Genomic DNA, 12,213 nt, shown 5'->3' on the forward strand with positions numbered 1-12,213 from the left:
TCAGAAGAGGAGAACCAGAGGGAGAGGCTATCGATTCTGCAATTACAAGGTAAGGGTGAGACTAATTTTCAATATTATTAAGGGTATAATTCTATAGGATGAATTTAGCATGATTAGGTTAAGTTTTGGTGAGAATTGGGAATTAGGTTTAGGATCAATTTTGATGAATGAATCAAGAACAGATGTTAGATTGATGCAAAATTAGTGTACAGACCTTAGATATGACTTAAGATGATAATTAGATGCTATTTGGATGAAGGAATCGTGAATATAGGTGAAAAGTTGTGATTTTTAGGTTTCTGGCCGTACTGACATTCATCGCTCGCACCTGCGAGCAAGAACACTCGCATCTGCGAGCTAGAACCCAGAACTCGCAACTGCGAGCAATGCAACTCGCAACTGCGAGTGACCTGTGAGCTCGCAACCGCGAGCAGAATAACTCGCCACTGCGAGTAAATACGTAGGAACCCAGAATGCACACTTTGCTCGCCATTGCGAGTGAAGTTACTCGCCACTGCGAGTTAGGCTGTTAGTTGCCCAAAATTGTCCCGATGCGATCCTTTCGCACGTGTAGTCTTGAGATGACCTTAGAAGTAAGTTAGAGAGCTGTTTAGGATGCTTTCATAAGCTCCAGAAGTCTGTTATGGTGACTGAAACTAGAAGTGTTGCTGCATGAATGCTATAATGATGTTTTATGATATTTATATTGATGTAATTAATTCTTTATGTGAATGTTAACACATTCAAGCGTTGTTAATTGTTGTATGTTGCTGCTGTTTTCTGTTGTCGACTGTTAGTGTCTTGAGGTTGCATGAGTCGGTCTATGTTGTTGGAATTTAAGAAGTCGTCCATGATTATGAGTCGTATGAGTTGTACACGTCGTTGTCTAAGTTGTTGGAAGTTGAGTTCATTGCATACTCATTAAAGTTGGGGGCTTTAGGCCCGGCAGCCTTTGTGCTCATTAAAGTTGGGGGCTTTAGGCCCGGCAGCCTTTGTGCTCATTAAAGTTGGGGGCTTTAGGCCCGGCAGCCTTTGTGCTCATTAAAGTTGGGGGCTTTAGGCCCGGCAGCCTTTGTGCTCACACGTTGAAGAGCCTATTATGCTCATTTTGTTGCTGATTGGTACCACATGCATTTGCATATCAAGAAGTTCATGATGTTTAAGTTGTCGAGTTGTTGTCGAGTTGATAGAGTTGCATGGTCAAAGATGAGTCGTGTTGTTAGGTTGATGTTGAGTTGATAGAGTTGCATGGTCAATGTAACACCCCGTTTTCCCAACGTGAAAATTTCGTAAATAAATCAGAGTATTCATCGTAAACGGAATGTCACATTTCATAAAAATCATAAATTGAATAAATAAATATTTATCCTTCAAAATTATTCAACTTAATCTTTAAAACTCCGCAGCGGAATTAGTTCAACAACATAAATGTCTTTGGCACGCAGGCCTCATCATAAAAGTCTCATAAATCTTAGTTCAAAAATAATTCTTAAACTTCAACCTCATCATAAAAGTCTCATAAATCTTAGTTCAAAAATAATTCTTAAACTTCAAAAGCAATACGTAAAGGAACAGAAAATAGTATTAAAATCCCCATCCCGTTACGTATCAGAGCATCCTAGACACGATGTGAGGAGTCTACTCACGAACACAGCTAGTCTTTATTACCTGCACATTACCCACGGTCGAGGCAACATATACGCAGAAGGGGTGAGATTTCTCAAACAATAATATTAAGCTTATAAATCATAAATTACATTTAACAACATAAACATCTTATAATTTAACAACTATAATTAAATACATAAACATCATCATTTATCTTAGCAAAATATCATCAAATAGCAGTCACAGTCATCGTCACATATCATCATACTAAAAGACATAACAAAGTAATTCGTTAAAACATCACAAAGTAATTCGTTAAAACATCACAACTTAACAACTTGACTTGACAATGCATCTAAACTCGACTATGCAACTCTTAACGTCTTAAACCATCTTGAATCATCATGAAATGCAAATGCATGTGGTACCATTTTAGGGCATAAGCCCTCATCGTCGTGGTTGAGCAAAAGCTCCATCGTCATGGTTGAGCAAAAGCTCCATCGTCGTGTTTGAGCAAAAGCTCCATCGTCGTGGTTGAGCAAAAGCTCCATCGTCGTGTTTGAGCAAAAGCTCCAGGGCATGAGCCCTCATCTATAAATGAGTATGCATGGACTCAACATCTTACGTCTTATAAACTTCATGAACATCTTATAACTTCTTGACTTGACCGACATTTACACATCTTTAAATAGCATCGTCATCAAATATCACATCTTTATATAACACATCTTTAAATTTCACAACTTCAAATAGCACATCTCTATATAACACATCTTTAAATCACACATCTTCAAATAGCACATATCAAATAATTCACATATTACACTTAGTAAAATAATTCATCAATTACACTTCGTTAAATAACTCATCAATTATACATATTGTCAATTAACACATCACTAAATAACTCACTTTTTCTTATCAATAAGTGCACAAATCACAAGTATAATATAATGACAATAGCACACTTTAATAAAATACAAGTATTAGTACACTGAACATGTCATATATCTAACTATAACAATTTAGTATCACATTTTTACATATCACAAGAAGTTAAATAATAGGCTATGTGTAAACAGGGACTGAAATTTTGCATCGAACAAGAAATTTTTCACGGAAGCACCCAATATAGAGGACTAGTCCCTAAACTTACAAGTTATTTTAATATAATTCAAAAATTCTTCACCTATGAAAGAAAGGACCGTCTAAACCTTAGCTTAGTTATATCAATAAACTTTATAAGTGTCTTTTATCTCCCGTATAACAGAACATTAAAAAGGAATAGAGAAACTTAAGCGGTATACCAACAACACAAGTAATGCATGCAGACTCTCACATAACTAGACGACAATACTATCACAAATAAGTAGCAAGGAGTGCAGACAAATATTATTTTCTCAATGATCAAACGTGATTTACCGTGTAGATTCAAAATTAAACTCACGATTCTAATTCATATAATATTAAGCAACGCAGACAGATTCAAATTCAATGGTCGAATCATAACCATAAACTAACTACGAATTTAGCAGATGAAAAAAATGAACTTAAAGACAATCATATACCTAAAATCACAGCAGCAATTTAGAGCACAAATTTAACATGAATTCATTGGAAAATAGAACCCTTCAATACCCATATGATCATACAACCCTTATGGTGAATAGAAACTCCCCCCCATACATCAATTCAACGGTTTTTCATCACCTAATCATCAATTCTCACTCAAACCCTAATTCTCATAATCTTACAAAACTCATCCTAAAACACGTTAGATGCAATCTAATGATCTACAGACTAAATATTAGTGCAAGATAGTCTCACCCTTACCTTAGATTGTTTTTCTGAAATCAAAAGCAGCGTTCTTCGTTCCTAGGGTTCTCTCTCTGAGTTCTCCTTTTCTCTTCTCTTCTCTCTTTGTTCTCCTCTTTTCCAAAAAGCGGTTTTACGTAAAAACTCTTTCTAACATAAGCTTCCTTATTTATAATACTAATCATTCTTCCTAAATCTATTTAGGCCCAATAACTTATTTTTTTTTTCTATTCTAACCTCCAATTCTACTTACACTAATAACTCTCATATTCTAATAATTAATAGAATAATGCCACAAAATAAAATACTGACACCTCATATATATAAATAAATCACATAAATAGATTCTAACTTTATAAAAATAATTAAATAAAAGATGGGCGTTACAACTCTCCCCAACTTAAAAGAATTTCGTCCTCGAAATTCAAAGCACAAGAGAAAAAAAAATTTAGTTATTGCTTCTTCAAACAAGACACAAAACCACATCAAAGTTAGTCAGTTAAACATGATCACATAATAAAGCATAACTACTAACTAGAAAACATGACGACACGACTCAACGACTCATCTACTTGGCCGGACGGACCGACCTGCTCTGATACCAATTGTAACACCCCGTTTTCCCAACGTGAAAATTTCGTAAATAAATCAGAGTATTCATCGTAAACGGAATGTCACATTTCATAAAAATCATAAATTGAATAAATAAATATTTATCCTTCAAAATTATTCAACTTAATCTTTAAAACTCCGCAGCGGAATTAGTTCAACAACATAAATGTCTTTGGCACGCAGGCCTCATCATAAAAGTCTCATAAATCTTAGTTCAAAAATAATTCTTAAACTTCAACCTCATCATAAAAGTCTCATAAATCTTAGTTCAAAAATAATTCTTAAACTTCAAAAGCAATACGTAAAGGAACAGAAAATAGTATTAAAATCCCCATCCCGTTACGTATCAGAGCATCCTAGACACGATGTGAGGAGTCTACTCACGAACACAGCTAGTCTTTATTACCTGCACATTACCCACGGTCGAGGCAACATATACGCAGAAGGGGTGAGATTTCTCAAACAATAATATTAAGCTTATAAATCATAAATTACATTTAACAACATAAACATCTTATAATTTAACAACTATAATTAAATACATAAACATCATCATTTATCTTAGCAAAATATCATCAAATAGCAGTCACAGTCATCGTCACATATCATCATACTAAAAGACATAACAAAGTAATTCGTTAAAACATCACAAAGTAATTCGTTAAAACATCACAACTTAACAACTTGACTTGACAATGCATCTAAACTCGACTATGCAACTCTTAACGTCTTAAACCATCTTGAATCATCATGAAATGCAAATGCATGTGGTACCATTTTAGGGCATAAGCCCTCATCGTCGTGGTTGAGCAAAAGCTCCATCGTCATGGTTGAGCAAAAGCTCCATCGTCGTGTTTGAGCAAAAGCTCCATCGTCGTGGTTGAGCAAAAGCTCCATCGTCGTGTTTGAGCAAAAGCTTCATCGTCGTGGTTGAGCAAAAGCTCCATCGTCGTGTTTGAGCAAAAGCTCCAGGGCATGAGCCCTCATCTATAAATGAGTATGCATGGACTCAACATCTTACGTCTTATAAACTTCATGAACATCTTATAACTTCTTGACTTGACCGACATTTACACATCTTTAAATAGCATCGTCATCAAATATCACATCTTTATATAACACATCTTTAAATTTCACAACTTCAAATAGCACATCTCTATATAACACATCTTTAAATCACACATCTTCAAATAGCACATATCAAATAATTCACATATTACACTTAGTAAAATAATTCATCAATTACACTTCGTTAAATAACTCATCAATTATACATATTGTCAATTAACACATCACTAAATAACTCACTTTTTCTTATCAATAAGTGCACAAATCACAAGTATAATATAATGACAATAGCACACTTTAATAAAATACAAGTATTAGTACACTGAACATGTCATATATCTAACTATAACAATTTAGTATCACATTTTTACATATCACAAGAAGTTAAATAATAGGCTATGTGTAAACAGGGACTGAAATTTTGCATCGAACAAGAAATTTTTCACGGAAGCACCCAATATAGAGGACTAGTCCCTAAACTTACAAGTTATTTTAATATAATTCAAAAATTCTTCACCTATGAAAGAAAGGACCGTCTAAACCTTAGCTTAGTTATATCAATAAACTTTATAAGTGTCTTTTATCTCCCGTATAACAGAACATTAAAAAGGAATAGAGAAACTTAAGCGGTATACCAACAACACAAGTAATGCATGCAGACTCTCACATAACTAGACGACAATACTATCACAAATAAGTAGCAAGGAGTGCAGACAAATATTATTTTCTCAATGATCAAACGTGATTTACCGTGTAGATTCAAAATTAAACTCACGATTCTAATTCATATAATATTAAGCAACGCAGACAGATTCAAATTCAATGGTCGAATCATAACCATAAACTAACTACGAATTTAGCAGATGAAAAAAATGAACTTAAAGACAATCATATACCTAAAATCACAGCAGCAATTTAGAGCACAAATTTAACATGAATTCATTGGAAAATAGAACCCTTCAATACCCATATGATCATACAACCCTTATGGTGAATAGAAACTCCCCCCCATACATCAATTCAACGGTTTTTCATCACCTAATCATCAATTCTCACTCAAACCCTAATTCTCATAATCTTACAAAACTCATCCTAAAACACGTTAGATGCAATCTAATGATCTACAGACTAAATATTAGTGCAAGATAGTCTCACCCTTACCTTAGATTGTTTTTCTGAAATCAAAAGCAGCGTTCTTCGTTCCTAGGGTTCTCTCTCTGAGTTCTCCTTTTCTCTTCTCTTCTCTCTTTGTTCTCCTCTTTTCCAAAAAGCGGTTTTACGTAAAAACTCTTTCTAACATAAGCTTCCTTATTTATAATACTAATCATTCTTCCTAAATCTATTTAGGCCCAATAACTTATTTTTTTTTTTTCTATTCTAACCTCCAATTCTACTTACACTAATAACTCTCATATTCTAATAATTAATAGAATAATGCCACAAAATAAAATACTGACACCTCATATATATAAATAAATCACATAAATAGATTCTAACTTTATAAAAATAATTAAATAAAAGATGGGCGTTACAGTCAAGGATGAGTTGTGTCGTCAAGTTGAGTGTTAAGTTGATTATGATTTGTGATGAAAATTAGTAATGGTATTTGATGATTGTATTTGTTATGTAATGAAAAATATGCTAATTGTTAATTGTTGATATGTTATTAATGTTTAAGTTGTTAAATGCATTTTATTGGATTATATGCTTAATGTATTGATTATGAAATCTCACCCCTTCTGCGTATATGTTGCCTCGACCGTGGGTAATGTGCAGGTAATAAAGATTAGAGGCGTTCATGAGTGGACTCTCAGTTGATGTCTAGGTGCTCTGATACGTAACGGGATGGGGGCTTGCATTTACTTCTATTCCTTATGTAACACCCCGTTTTTTCCAACGTAAAAATTTCATAAATAAATCAGAGTTTTTCAACTTTAAACGGAATGCTACACTTCTTAAAAATTCATAAACTGAATAAATAACAATTTATTCTTCAAATCATTTAACATAAGTAATTCAAAACTTCGCAGCGGAATTAGTTCAACATCATAAAAATAGTCTTTGGCACGCAGGCCTCAACATAAAAATCTCATAAGTCTTGTTCAACATTTATTCATAAAAATTCATAAACAATACGTAAGGAATAGAAGTAAAGACATAATCCCATCCCGTTACGTATCAGAGCACCTAAGACACACTTGTGAGGAGTCCACTCACGACCGCAACTAATCCTGGTTACCTGCAAGTTACCCATACGAAGAGCAACATTTCCAAGCAGAGGGGTGACATTTCTCAAACAATAATATAAAGCATATAAATCATATAAAGTACATTCAACAACTTAAACATCTTATAATTCATTAATCATATCTAACAACTTAAACTTTCTTAACTAGTGTCACTATTCTTCCTATATTAGTCATATACTTCATCTTATATTATCAATAATATCACATACATCATCACATATCATCATTAGTAAACATGTAGCATCATATCATAAATCACATAGCATCATACCATAAATCACATAGCATCTTATCATAAATCACATAACATCTTATCATAAACAACTTCATAATCAATCATCATAAGCAACTTCGTAATCAATCATCATACACATCATAATCATTCATCATCTTAAGCATCATAATCATTCATAAAGCACTTCATTAATAGTTCATCAACTTGACATCTTAACATCTTAACATCTCGATAACTTGACATCTTAACAACTTGACCTGACAATGCATCTAGACTCGACTATGCAACTCTTAACGTCTTAAACCATCTTTGATCATCATGAAAATGCAAATGCATGTGGTACCATTTTAGGGCATAAGCCCTCATCATCGAGTTGAGCATAAATATACTCCTAGGGCATAAGCCCTCATCGTCGTGGTTGAGCAAAAGCTCCATCGTCGTGGTTGAGCAAAAAGCTCCATCGTCGTGGTTGAGCAAAAGCTCCATCGTCGTGGTTGAGCAAAAGCTCCAGGGCATGAGCCCTCATCTTTAAATGAGTATGCATGGACTCAACATCTTACGTCTTAGAAACTTTATGAACATCTATGACATCCTAACATCTTGATATCTTGAAAACATAACATCTTAACAACTTGATGACTTCATAACGACTCGACGACTTAACAACTCTTATCATCTTAACGTCTTAACATCTTGACAACATATGGATCACATAAATAATTCATGTCATATCATAATATAACAATATCAAATGATAATAAACAACATCTTAAAACATCATATTCATCAATCATAAACAACTTCATATAACATCGTATTTAAACATCGACAATAATTCACTATGTATCTTTGTAAAAACATAATAAATTATCCACAACATATTTTCATGTCAAACCAAAGCTACTGGAAAGATATCACAAATATCAACAACTTTCATGTTTAGAACAAAAATCAATTCAAAACAAAAACATATGAACAAAACGCAAAAACATGAAACAGAGAATGCTGTCACCGTACAATTTCGTTAAGACCTCCCTGTAGTATTTTAATCATAACTCAAAGACCAAACATCATTTTCACGTCAAACCAAGCCACTAGAAAGCTAACAAAATTATCTAAAACTTTCATGTTTACGCCTAAGACCAATTCTGTACCGATCAATACCAGTTTTTATTTTAAATTCGGAAAAGTTGTGCTGAAAGTCCATAAAAATTCACTGTGACCTACGTGCAGTAATTTGACCATAACTCAATTTCTATATATCGTTTTGACGTGAGACCAACGGCATTAGAAAGCTAACATCCATACCTATAACTTTCGTGTTTACACCTAAACCCAGTTCGGAACTTAAACTTGTAAAACTGAGACAATAAAAACGCGTTTTGCACATTGACAGCAAAATCGCAGTTCAGCTGCGATTTCGCTTTGGGGAAATCTTTTCCAATTCTTATTCGATCCAATACTCTCCAAACTTGACCCTAATCATTACCCTATGATTACCCTATCATTAGAACACTAATTATTCATCAACTTACTGTATGCAAATTCAAAGGGTTCTCAAATCTATTAACAACCTATTACAATTATTAAACCCTAATTCTTAAACTCACCAACATCTCATCCAATTCCATGGTTCTAACCTCAAAACTACATCCAATAATCGTCATATGGGTTATCTAAGGACTGTATACAATTTCTACATCAATTCAACAAGTTTTCATCATCTAATCATCAAATCTCTCTCAAAACCCTAATTCTCAAATTCTCACAAACTTTCCCCAACTTGTTAGATGCAATCTAATGATTTAACAACTTAATATTAATGCAAGATAGTCTCACCCTCACCTTAGATTAATTCCTGAATCAGCGGCAGCGTTCTTCTTTCCTAAGGTCTTCTCCTCTTCTCTTGACTTTTCTCTCCTCTTCTCTTCTTTCTTGTTCTCCTCTTTTCCAAAAAGCGGTTTCCGGTAAACTCTTTCTAACCTAAACTTCTCTATTTATAATACTAAACGCTCTTCCTAAATCTATTTTGGCCCAACAACCTATTCTTCTTTCTATTCTAACCCCCTTCTTATTTCTCTTACACCTCAAAACTACTCTATTCCTCATAATCTTATTTATTTCTAAATTAAATATATCTCTCCCCCACTTAATAATAATAATACACCAATAACAAATATATCTCTAACAAATAACAAATATATTTCTACACCAAATAACAAATATATCTATAACAAATAACAAATATATTTCTACACCAAATAACAAATATATCTATAACAAATAACAAATATATTTCTACACCAAATAACAATTATATTATGCTAGTAAATACCAACATATAACATAAGAAAATATCACATAAAAATCATATAAATCACGTAAATCTCACAAATCACATAAATCATATAAATATATGCTAAAACTTATTAAAATAATTAAATAATTAAGACGGGCGTTACACCTTACGTGTCTCTTTTATGAACTAATTTATGAGATTTTCAATAAGGTCTGCGTGCCAAGACTTTTAATTGTTGAACTATTTTCCGCTGCAACAGTTTAAGATTTTTCATGATGTTGAATTCGAAGGATAATTATTATTATCTGTTTTGAGATGTTAAAGTAGTGTGTAGCATTCCGTTATGAATTAAATACTCTGATTTTATGTGAAATTTTTATGTTGGGAAAACGGGGTGTTACACTCGTTACAACCCACCTCATCGGAATCTCGTCGTCGCCGTAACCGTCGCTGAGATGTAGCCTTGGCTCCAAGGTGGTGCGATCAGCCCAGCTGCGTCACCACCAAACCCCAACCCGGGTTATTCCGCGTCGCCTTTTGATAACAATAGTGCTTCGTCGTCGGTTCTGTCTTATGCTCCGGCGGTTTCTAAACTGTTTCGTGTTGATGATGGATTCATTCACCAAATTATCGACCTGCTTGGTACTCACAAACGTCTATCGTCAGTGGTGTTCGTTTGGTAGCATTGATTAGGGTTGGATCCAGTGTGTTGTTCTTTTTTTGATGTATTTCCCGTTAGGGTTACCTCACATGGATTGATTGAGTCTGGTTTTATGTCCCTCAAGTTTTATGTAATGTTTCCCTTTTTTAATAATATATATGAGCAATTGACAAAAGATTAGAGTAGGGTATTATATGTCATTTTGCTCGTGACTTATAAAAAAAAGGATAATTTTCATTAAAAAAATATATTAAAATAAAACATTATATAAATCAATATGGTCCATGGTTTTCCAATGGTTGAGTTATGCTACGCTATTACCTACTCTCATATCGGATCATTTACATCAATCTGGTCATTTAATAGGAACATCAAAGCATCATCGGTCAATCATTTATCTTATATGGTTATCGTGCGTTTGGTTGATTTAGAATGAAATGAATGACATAATTTTCAAGCATAAGGAACACTATTTGCATCAATTGCTCGACAAAATTAAGCTACAAACGTTCTGGTGGTTGAAAGCGAAATATCATACTTTCTCTTCCATTGTTTTCGTTCCTTTTTATCTTGTGAGTTGTTCATGTAAACTCTGTTGAAGCAAAAATCTTTTTGATGAATATTTTAATGATAACAAACCTCGTGGAATAAATGATAAGTTTTATGAATGGTGATCTACTGATGTTTGCACTTGAGTTTCTGTTAAAAGAACAGGAATCACATAAGTGGATAAGCTAGAAGCCACCCACATTGATAAGTGCATCATATCTACTCAATATTGAAAGAATGAGTATATCATCAGTTGAAACAACAAGATCATATCTCCATGAAGATTCATAGCTCAAGAATCATGATGGAAGAACTTGAATCATGCTGGAAGAACTTACATTACAAGCTGCACAAGAATGTGCTTGAAGTTATGTGACAAAACACACATTGAGTTTTATGTTATATGATTTGAAGATCCACCATGGGTAAAGAAGATAAAAGGAAATATGCATACAAGTTAGGAAGATTCTCAGAACCTCCTCAAAGTATCACACTTCCAAAGCTTCTGAAGATAAGAAGTTCAGAGTTCAGAATGTTCATATGAACAGAGATCAGAATGTTCATGTGAATAGAGTTAATCATGAACATTAACCCTGAATATATCCAGAAATAATAAAGGATTATTTCATGGATAAACAAGATTATTTAAAGTTATCAGTTACATGCAATAATGAACTAGATGCAAAGAAATATTCTTTTGGACTTCAAAGAAAGAATCATCTTGTTTGTCAAAACAAATGATCTTTCATTTATATTCTTCAAGTAGTTTTTGAAGGAAATAAATAAACAACCTTCATAAGGTTCAAAGTGTTGAAGGACATCAGAATGTTCAGCACAAAGTACAACCGTCAAAAAGGAAGGAGCCCAGAAGAAACATTCTGAAGTTCATATATATGAACCCAGAAGGAGTTCAGAAGGTTGTTCAGAAGGTTGCTCAGAAGGTTCATTAGAGCAAACCCATAAATCAATGTCCACACCAAGAACATGCAAGAACAGATGTGACATGAACATATCTTATGCAGACAATGATTTTGACTTTGGATCAAGAAATCATTAAAGGCATCTATGGTGATTAAAGGATTAATGGACTTTGATAGTTCTTGGTATTTGTGCGTTC

General features: G+C 33.5%; 2 long non-coding RNA genes across 2 annotated transcripts; both read right to left on the reverse strand.

The window, feature by feature from the left end:
- Positions 1–1,329: 1,329 nt before the first annotated feature.
- LOC146930525 (uncharacterized) lies at positions 1,330–1,708 on the reverse strand. The gene is made up of 2 exons (XR_015008340.1): positions 1,502–1,708; positions 1,330–1,447 (listed from the first exon to the last, which is right to left on the reverse strand). It is a non-coding gene; the product is annotated as an uncharacterized LOC146930525 (long non-coding RNA).
- Positions 1,709–4,102: 2,394 nt separating this feature from the next.
- LOC146930526 (uncharacterized) lies at positions 4,103–4,481 on the reverse strand. The gene is made up of 2 exons (XR_015008056.1): positions 4,275–4,481; positions 4,103–4,220 (listed from the first exon to the last, which is right to left on the reverse strand). It is a non-coding gene; the product is annotated as an uncharacterized LOC146930526 (long non-coding RNA).
- Between the last annotated feature and the right edge of the window lie 7,732 nt (positions 4,482–12,213).

This window comes from Medicago sativa, chromosome 4 (genome assembly GCF_051527215.1).
Source record: "Medicago sativa cultivar Bolivia chromosome 4, Bolivia_mono, whole genome shotgun sequence".
NCBI classification, from domain to species: Eukaryota; Viridiplantae; Streptophyta; class Magnoliopsida; order Fabales; family Fabaceae; genus Medicago; species Medicago sativa.